Consider the following 10,897-nt stretch of genomic DNA (forward strand, 5'->3'; position numbering starts at 1 on the left):
TTTGCACGGTCTTCACTGCAGAGGATAAGAGGGAGATTTCCACACCCAACCCATTCTTTTTAGGTGACAAAGCTGAGGAACTGTTCTAGATTGAGGTCTCAGTAGAGGAGGTTTTGGAACCAATTGATAAATTAGCAGTAATCAGACACCAGGACCAGATGGTGTTCACCCAAAAGTTCCAAAGGAACTCACATATTAAATTGCAGAACTATGTAACCCGCTGCTTAAATCCGTCTCCATAACCAATGACTGGAAGATAGCAAATGTAAAACCAATATTTTTTTTAAAGGGTCCAGAGGCGCACCTGGCAGTAACAGGCAGGAAAGCCTGACTTTAGTTCCAGGCAAATTGATTGAAACTATAGTAAAGAACAGAATTATCAGACACATAGATGAACATGGCACCAAGTATCAGAGGGGTAGCCGTGTTAGTCTGTATCTACAAAAACAACGATGAGTCCGGTGGCACCTTAAAGCCTTGCATGGTGTCAAGTATCAGAGGGGTAGCCTTGGTATTGACACCTCCTCATCAATTATTGTGAGTGGACCACGTCCACCCTGACTGAATTGGCCTTCTCAGCACTGGTTCTCCACTTGTAAGGTAACTCCCTTCCCTTTATGTGCCAGTATATTTATGCCTGTATCTGTAATTTTCACTCCATGCATCTGAAGAAGTGGGAGTTTTTACCCACAAAAGCTTATGCCCAAATAAATCTGTTAGTCTTTAAGGTGCCACCGGACTCCTAGTTGTTTTTACAGATGAACATGGTTTATTGGGGAAGTCAATATAGATTTTGTAAAGGGAAATCATGCCTCACCACTCTATTAGAATTCTTTGATGGGGTCAAGAAGGGTGATTGAATGGACATAGTACTGTATATTTGGACTTTCAGAAAGCCTTTAACAAGGTCCCTCACCAAAGGCTCTTAAGCAAAGTAAGCAGTCATGGGATAAGTGGGAAGGTCCTCTCATGGATCAGTAACTGGTTAAAAGATAAGAAACAAAGAGGAAGAATAAATGGTCAGTTTTCACAGTGGAGAGAGGTAAATAGCAGGGGACCCCAGAGATCTGTACTGGGACCAGTGCTGTTCAGCATATTCATAAATGAGCTGGAATAGGGGTAAACAGCGAGGTGGCAAAGTTTACAGATGATATAAAATTATTCAAGATACACCTCTACCCCGATATAACGCTGTCCTCAGAAGCCAAAAAATCTTACCGCGTTATAGGTGAAACCGCGTTATATCAAACTTGTTTTGATCCGCCGGAGCACGCAGCCCCACTCCCCTGGAGTGCTGCTTTACCGTGTTATATCCGAATTCATGTTATATCGGGTCGCGTTATATCGGGGTAGAGGTGTAGTTAAGTCCAAAGCAGACTGTGAAGAGTTACAAAGGGATCTCTCAAAACTGAGTGACTGGGCAACAAATGGCAGATGAAATTCAATATTGATAAGTGCAACATAATGCACATTGGAAAACATAATCTCAAGTATACACACAAAAAGTTGGGGTCTAAATTAGCTGTGACCATTCAAGAAAGAGATCTTGGAGTCATTGTGGGTAGTTCTCTGTAAACATCTACGCAATATGCAGCATAGTCAAAGAAGCTAACAATGTTAGGAACCATTAGAAAAGGGATATATAATAAGACAGAAACTGTCCTAATACCACTATATAGATCCATGGTATGCCAACACCTTGAATAATGCATGCAATTCTGGTCACCTTATCTCAAAACAAGATATATTAGAATTGGAGATGGTATAGAGAAGAGCAATGAAAATGATTAGGGGTATGGAACAGCTTTCATATGAGGAAAAATTAAAAAGACTGGGACTGTTCAGCTTAGAAAAGAGACGACTAAGGGGGATAGCATAGAGGTCTATAAAATCATGAATGGTGTTGAGAAAGTGAAGTGTTATTTACCCCTTCATAGAACACCAGAACCAGGGATCTCCCAATGAAATTACTAGGCAGCAGGTTTTTTAAAAAAAAGGATGCGCAGTCAACCTGTGGAGCTCACTGTGGGATATTGTGAAGGCCAACAGTATAAATGGGTTAAAAAAAGAATTAGATAAGTTCACAGAGGATAGGTTCAGCCATGGCCATTAGCCAGATGGTCAGGGATGCAACCCCATGCTCTGGGTCTCCCTAAGCCTCTGACTGCCCAAAGCTAGGACTGGACAACAGGGAATGGATTGCTCGATAATTGCCCTGTTATGTTCATTCCCTCTGAAGCATCTGGCACTGGCCACTGGCCGAAGACAGGATACTTGGCTAGATGGAGCATTGGTCTGACCCAGTATGGCCGTTCTTATGGTTCTCAGCTGCAGTACCCTGTGCAGTAACAGTTCTTATCCAGCTGGTCTGACTGGGTTCGGGCACCTGAGCTACTTCCCTTCGGGAGCAGTGAGCAGTGGATTTTAGTGATTGACAGCCTCCTTAAAGCAAAGTATTGTGTATTTAACATTTCAGAGAAAAGGATCTTAAAACTACAAAAGGTCTACATGCAAGTCTCTTATCTAGAGTCTAACCATCCTCCTGATGGGGTCCCTGGACGGTCTAACCTCCCCCAACCCTCAACTCAGCGGGCTCAGAGTTCTCGGACTCAGAAATCTCCCTCCCTCCCTTAAGCAGTGTCTGTTTAAACTTTCCTGAATCTTTTGACCCCCTCTCCTTTCAGAGGGACTGAGTCATTCCTGGGGCAACCTGCTTGAGAAGCCCAGTAGAGGGTCACAGCAAAGCATCAAAGCAAACGGCTCTTGCGTTGCCCCTCAATTGTTTGCTAAGAAATATATATTAGGAGCCACGTCCCCCATTTCCTGGGTTCATATACTCACAGCATTGCTTTTGAATTATTCAAGATATTCATACAGTAAACATCACAACAACCAGGTCAATGCATAATATTCACACATTATTACAGGCAACTCCAAACTGGCAATTTTGCACATGATCTGATTAAAAATCTCCTCTAAAGTAGTGTGTGTTCAGCACAGAAATTTTTCTTAAGCCACCCCATATACTCGAGAAGATAACATGTAAATCAGGAGCTATTGGACATGTTATACAGAAAAATATATTCTTCATTACAGAAGCTTACCATTTGCCCCTCACCACGTCCTTATTATTTATATTTCCAAGTTTATTGTATTCAGATGATTGGTAGAATGTGCTGACTAATACAATACTTAATGGACACCTCATGTGGGCCAGTACTGAAATAATTTCCAGCTGTCTTTTTCTGGAATACAAACTGTACCTGCTTTTTCTTTCTACATTATATATTTCAGGCTGTTGCCTGAATAACTCAACTCCACTCATTCTTAAGTGTCCAAATGAATAGTGACTCTTCACATTCACTTTTTTTCATTGCTCAGTTAAGTCAGAGTTTTACATAATTGCTCTGAATTTATTTTCCTAGGACTGGATATAAATCTTGAAACAAATGTATCAGATCAAATTCCACTTGTAGTTCAGAGGTCTTATTTAGCCCATTTATGCAGTGCTAGGCCAACAACCTCTTAACATATTGACAATTGATTCTAACACATTTTGAAAAAGCTTTTAAATGATCCAAGGACACAGTCATTTCAACAGAGCAGCACTCTGAATCTGACTAGACATTTTCCAGGAAGAAATTCCAGACTGATAGAAACCTGCTTTTCTCAGCAGGGCGGGCCAAGTAAATAACATTTCAAAAATATATTGTTTCCTTCAATCCATTTCTAAAATAAAGATGAGCTGAAAATGTTCTGATTTCTCCTCTAAACAAAAAGATATCTTAACACAGTAGACCAGGTATTTGATATATGGCAACTGAATACTGCTTGCTGGTCATTTGGGGAGTGTGCAACTAATCAGTGTTAGCTGTAAAGACTACTATGGGTCCCACTTTTAAATAGGGACCAGATCTAAAGCTGGGGCAAATCGCCAGAGCTGTTCTAAAGTCAATGGATCTATGCTGATCCAAGTTCTGTAGCCATTAAGTTGAATTAACTGGGCATGGTATTGCATCCTATTTTTGCCAACCTTTTCAAAAGCTTATGGGACTGCAAGTAGTCATTTGGTTATCCATATGGGGGCACAAAATGGGTTGCGTGCTCATGGGATTTCTAAAGATTGGTTTAAGTCATGGTCTTGTGCCTGGCACGCTCTTGATGTCTTGTGCTGTTATTTTGGCAATGAGCACTGAGTCCATATTTTCAGAAGAGCAGGAGTTCTGCATACTCCAGATTAGCTTCCCTAACTAAGGGACTTTTGTTTCCAGCTGGGGATGTGGATGTGATGTATTGAAATAGGAGTCAGGTCCAAAGCATGTCTACCTTTTAAGGTGTAAATAAAGATATTAAAGCAGCAGCCCCTTATTAGCTATCCTGCAGTGTATGCAGCCTTCAGTCACTCTGCAGACAGAATCTAAGTGCCTGAACAAATAACTGATTGTGTATGAGCAGGAATGGGGACTTCAGAGTTTTTATCAGGGTTTTGGAGCAGCAGGGAAAAGGACTAGGAAGTTAGTAGAAACAAGGGCAGCTTTACAGGCGTGTGGGTGGAAGAAAAATGGTGAGGTTGGATACACAGGATTGGAGAAGCAACTGTGGGAGATTGAAGTAATGCATCCAAACCTGCTGGGCATTTACACAATCAGGCAGCTGAAAGAGCACCTAAACTGTGTTTTACACAGCCCTGTAGACTCCTTATTCCCATTCCTAGTTTCCAGATGAGGCCAGTGATGTATATTATTCAAATGAGGAACAGAATTGTGGGAGAAAGCTACAATAACAGGAGTTTTTAGGTTATGTTCCACTTGAATGCTCAAAACTCAGACATTTTCAGAATATGAGCACAGTCTGCAATGAAAATACCCTATTTTTATCTCAGCACCATAATCTGGGTACCAGATACCTATGCTATGTTCCCGAAAGAGGCCTTTTGAAAATTCCCCTTTACTATGCTTTTGCTGGAGCTGTTTCATAGGAATTAATGAATTGCCATATTGGATCACACTGTAAGTCCATCTAAGCCATTACCCTGTCTCTGACAGCTATGGCCAGGACCAAATTCTTCAGAGGCAAGAAACTCTAAAGTAGGCAGAGGTGGGATAATCTCCCCCCACTCCCACTATTTCGAATTGACCAATCGCTACAACTCTGTCACTCTGAGGATTTAGATTGCAACTCATTTGTGTGTAGATGTTGCTAGCTTTGACCTGTAAATAACTCTCATTTCTTTTTCTGAGTTAATCAACCTTTAGATAGCTTATTACAAGATTAGCGACAGGCACTGGCTTTGTTGTAAGGTCTAGGGTATCAAGTGATCTGGGGTAAGTGATTGGAAGCAACCTGAATATTTTGTGTTTTTTGATGTAAGTGATTATTTATCATTAAGTCCAACTTGCCTGGGTGGCAAGATAGACTGAAGAGCCTGAGGGGATTGTCCAGGACTCTATGATAAGACTGATATAGTGATCCAGGAGTTCACATTTTTACTAGGTTGGTGAAATCTAACCATAGAACATACCACCAGTTTGGGTTGTGTGCCCTGTTTTTGACAGACTGCCTTGAAGTAGGGACTCACCGTCCTGAGCCACTCCAGGTAGTGTGACAATAGCAGGTATATATTGCAAGGAATCAACTGGAAGTCATTTAGCATATAAAATTACTTGTCATGTGGTTGAGTACATTTAGCACATTCTAGCATTTTAAGATTTGAAGCCCCTTTTGTTCCTTTTGTGAATTCCTTTCATTCGCTGATTGCCAAGCCAGTCCTACTTCCTAGTGCTACTGTATCCATGATGGCTTCGGAAAGGAAAGGAAAACCCCACAAAAAGCCGTAGTCCTTTTTTTCAGGTATTATAAACATGAAAGAGAAAATGTTCAAAAGCCCGTGCTAATAGCTTGCACATTTCTACATCTGGCTCTTGCAGATAACGCTCCCGTGAGTGAAGTTATGTAAAAAATATTGCTGTTAAAGCTTACATTGATACAGACGTCCTGGTGGTTCAGAGTCTGATGGTGAGAATGATATGGGATGAAATTTCCCATTTAAAATAAGCATTTACTTTTAGTTTTTCATTGTCCAATTAATTAGAAGCTGAAAGGTGGTGATATCCTTTATCCTTTATTAAAAAAGGGAAAAAGAAAAGAAAAAGACCAAATTTTTCTATAAGGCCCCAATCTTGCAATGAACTTTAGAAGTCACCTTGGGTAAAATTTTCAAAAGTACCTCAGAGACATAATAGCAGCATTTCTAAAAGCACCTAGGAAAGCTAGATGCCCAACCAATATTGGCATTTTTGTAAAACCTTCTCCTCGGGGCATTTTCAAAATTGAGTTATGCAATTAGGCGTTCACTGACTTTCTCTATTTTTTAATTTATATTTTATTATTTCCGCCTCTCCCTCCCCCCAAAAAAGTAAGGGGAAGGACAGAAAAGAAGACAAAAGAACAAAAAAGGAAAGTAAGTAGTTTTAAAGGAGGTATCCATTGTTGTATTAATCTTCCTACCTACTTCTTGCCAAAAGGACTGTATCCTGAGACAGTCCAAAAAATACACATGAGCCGGTGTGGCTCCAGGAGGCCCACATCTCCAGCAGCAGTCTTCTATGGCAAGGCCTATGAACTGTAACCCAACCTGTGATGGGGAATACAGACCCCACATTGGCCCAAAGGGGTTAAAAGGCAATTCTTGGCCCAAGCAGCTGAGCATGCTCTAGCTGGAAGAGAAGGTTAAAAGGGAGCTCAGAAGGCTAAGCAAGGGCTGGTGGGTAGGCAGCTGGAGAGAAGAATCTTTAAGAAAGCTAGACAGATGATGGAGCCTGAGGGCAGGTCTACAGTATCAGGCTATGTCAACCTAAGTTAAGCAACTTCAGCTATGTGAAAACAGAGCTGGAGTCAACATACCTTAGGTCGACTTATTGTAGTGGCTACACCACGTGGGATTGATGGGAGAATCTCTCCCGTTGACTTACCTTATGCTTCTCATTCCAGTGAAGTACTGGAGTCGATGGGAGAGCGATCGGCGGGAGTGCAGGAGAGCGATCTTCACTAGACCTGACAGGAGAGCGATCTTCACTAGATGTTGATGGGAGAGTGATCTTCACTAGACCCGCTAAATCGACTCCCGGTGGATCGATCGCCACGCGTCGATCCCCCAGTAAGTGGAGACAAGCCCTGAGAGGGGACCACATAGTGGGTAAGGTACTGGACAGCACCTTCCGCAACCACCACTCACTTCAAAAAGTAGTAGGTCTTGCAGAGCCCTACTCGTTTGGGACTTTGTTTGTGAAGTTATTGACTGTTTGGGGTGTGGTTCCTATAGCCCAAACTGAAGGATCACATAGGTAGGTAGTAAGCCAGGGTGGCAGATTTAGGCCCTCTATGGGATGAACCTGCCCATGTTACTTCCCATAGGGCCCTGGCCTGGGACTCCCTACCATGTCCCGCTTAAGGGCAAAACACCATATACATTGGGGAGACTTAAGCACTACTGGCGTAGTGGCAGTGACCAGGCACTGCTACTGCCCCCAGACAGTGAGGCAAGGGGTTGGAGATCAGGTGGACTAACCACTGGCTGTCTGAACCCCCTAGCATATAACTTATGTGGGGACCATGGTGAATGAAACATAATTTTCTGTTGCATCAGTCTTAATTGTAGTTTATCAGTAGTTTTTAATATTTTGCAAGGCACTTCCGCATTGACTTGGAGCCAAGCATGTACACAAATCTTTGTTCTAGGCCTGGTTCAGGCAATCTAAGTTAGGGAGGGCCTTTTGGAACAGGAAGTCACAACAGGCTACAGATGGTCAGGTGAACCTATGAAGCTCTTTACATCAACAACAATTCTGGAGTATCAAGTGCTCCCAGGCATGTGGACCAAATATGTCCTTCAAGAGATGCTTAAGTTGCAGGTAATGCAATGCAGCTGGACAAGGTAGATTGTATTGTTGTTGGAGTGCTTGGGATGGCAGATACTTATCTTTTGAGATCAACTGAGATACCCACCAGTGACAGGGTAGACTAGACCCAGAGGCCCCCTGCTGGAGGCATCACGGCTCTTCATCACCCTGTCGCAGAATAGAGCAAAGAGAAGTCCTCCAGTTAGCCTAGAGTGGCTGCACAGGAGCGGCCAATCAGAGGGACTGATGGAGCAGCCAATCTGGAGCCAGAAGGGCCCCTATATAAGACAAATAGCAGAGCAGAGAAGTTCAGTTGCTGCGTGGAGCTTGACGGGGGAGTATTGGGTGCCTGGCTGGCTAGACAAGCAGCAGGCTATGGAAAGCTCACTGCAGAGAGATCACCAGGCAGAACTGAGCCCAGGGAAGGCTGCCAAAGACAAGGTGCTTGGCTGGATGGCTAGAGTAGCAGCAGCATTATGAAAAGGTCAGTGTGTGCAGGCTGAGCCCAGGGGACTGAGCCCAGGACCTGACCTGGCCAGACCAGGCAAGGGGGTACCGAGATGGGCCTTGCTGGTCTGGCTGAGGACTGAGCCCAGGGAGGGCTGCTGAAAAGGACGCCAGCTGAGAGTACCGAGATGTGCCCCGGCTGGATGGTTGAAGAAGGCACCTAACTGAGAGAAAGGGAGCCATCCATGATAGGTGGGTGCCTCCCACCCCCTGAGAAAGAATAATGTTTGCAGGCACTATCAGCCAGAGAAAAGTGGGCTCTCATGAGAGGTGGGTGCTGACCCTGTTACACCCCTATTTTCTCCTTATTCATTCACTCTCTTCACATTAATGGTTTCTTGTCAATTTTCAACAGTGGGTTGCCCCAAAGTACAGCATTAATGTATGAGAAAGGATGGGATTTAAATTTCCTAGCCAAACTGGCCCATGTTTGTTTGGCAGCCAACACTGTAGGGGGCACTTTACAATCAAAATGTAAATGTATTCCTGCCAGTTGGAGGGGATGGACCAACTCCCATTCCAGCAGCAGCCAGGGAAAGGTCTGCACTGTTATGTTCTGGAGCCGCAGGGCGGCCTGGCTAGAGATAAAGGCTGTATGTATGCTAATGCTGCAAGTTGGAGAAACAGAAGCCTGCAGATGTGATTGGGAATTGCAACTTACCCAAAGCCAGTCTTAGCCTCCCACCCAACCTCCAGAGAAATATTTTTTTTAATGTTGTTATTATTTCATTTTATTTTAGGAAAATTACTGGGAAACCTCTCGGGATATACAGTATTCAGGGAAACACATTAATGTTGATATTAATTTTGTCCCCAAGGGTAAGGGTTCTCCATCTGCCCAAATCACTCACTGGCTTTAGGTGAATTATGTCCTATTGACTTTCAATGAAACTTTGAATCCTAAGGGCCAGATTTTAAAAGGTACCTAAAGATGCAGATAGGTTTGTTTTGAAAATCATCTGCATCTTTAGGTGTCTAAATAGCTCTTAAAATCTGGCCTTAAGGGCTAGATGCACAAAGAGACTTTGGGCATCCTGCTACCCAGTGAATCCTCAAACCTGAGTTAGGCGTCCAGGCTCCCTATTCAATACATGGGGAGATTTAGGCACCTAAGAATGGGATTCACAGAAGCCAGCAGGATGAGTGGGGAGCAGTCTAAGCTAGCCCCGAGGAAATGCTGAGGCGAGGTACTTATCTCTGGTCAGAATTCATAGCTGTGAACCCTCTCCTGAAGTTAGGAGCCTAAGCCAGGTGAGGTCGGTCTCTCTCATGAAAAATGAGAGAGCAAGACTCACTGTATCATACCCAATAGCCCAGTGGTTAGGAGACTCACCTTGAATGTAGAAGACCTATTTTCCAATCTCTACTCTGCCTGAGTTGGAGCAAGGATTTGAACTTAGGTCTCCCAGGAGAGTGCCCTGGGAGCTGGGCTATTCTGAGATTGGGCTCCCTCAATCTTTCCTGTTAGAACTATTCTATTTTGTATAAATAGCTAAATATTCCAAGGGCCAGAACCCAGGACTACTCCATCCACGATGAGTGCCCTAATCACTGGGCTGTAAAGTCATTCTCCCTGGCTTTGTCCCAGTGAATATGTTGTTTTATATGAAGTAGAACAACTTAAATAGGCGAAATTGAGACCACTCGCCTCCCCCTCAGAATACCCAATAGCCTGTGGGTTAGCCTGCTTTTAGGACCATGCCTCAGAGTGGGGACTTAAACCCAAGTCTCCTACTTCCCAGGTGAGTGTTCTACCCATTTAGGCTATTGGATGGAGTGGAAGCTGCTGTTAATCTGTTTGCCTTTAGCTGTCTTTCATGCAGGTTAGGCATTCACTGAGGACGCTTATGGGATTGGGCCCCACAAGCAAGACAGACAGGCGAATGCCTCATTCATGAATGCTGCTGGGTTTGGGGCATGAGCTAGGCACTGAGAAGCTCGGCAACATCAGGATTTAGGCAATTTCATGCATGGAGTTCAGCAGGAACTCATATGGCTGTGTAGCTTTGCCCTCAGAATTTAGGGTGCTTAGGGATTTTAGGTGCCTACATGGTTGTGATGATCTCAATAGTGCCTACAGTGACAGTGAGGGGTCTAAGCCCATTTTGTGAATCTAGTCCCAAGTGCCCAGCTTTGAAAATGGGTCTTAGGCTTCAAAGTCACATTGGCACTTCTGAAAATTTTACCCTTTGTACTCAGATCAATCCCTGTTGAAGTCAATGGGGCTCTGTACCATTACAGAGGCCTATCTGCTTATGTAGAATTCATTACTGGATCGAAGCCTTACAACTACCCTGGAGATTGGCTTTGGAAAGTTGGGATTTCTCACTGGAGAAACAAGTTATTATTTCATGCCTTTTAATTATAAAAATCTAGCAAAGATATCACTCAATGTGAACTATAGTAAATAGTCTACAGCAATATGTCTGTCTAAAGACAGTCTGCAACAATTCCTCCTAAAGCTAAAAACTTCCCTTTTCTTCTCAATATGT

Source organism: Terrapene carolina, unplaced genomic scaffold (assembly GCF_002925995.2).
Source record: "Terrapene carolina triunguis isolate 2854851 unplaced genomic scaffold, T_m_triunguis-2.0 Scaffold42, whole genome shotgun sequence".
Taxonomy (NCBI): domain Eukaryota; kingdom Metazoa; phylum Chordata; order Testudines; family Emydidae; genus Terrapene; species Terrapene triunguis.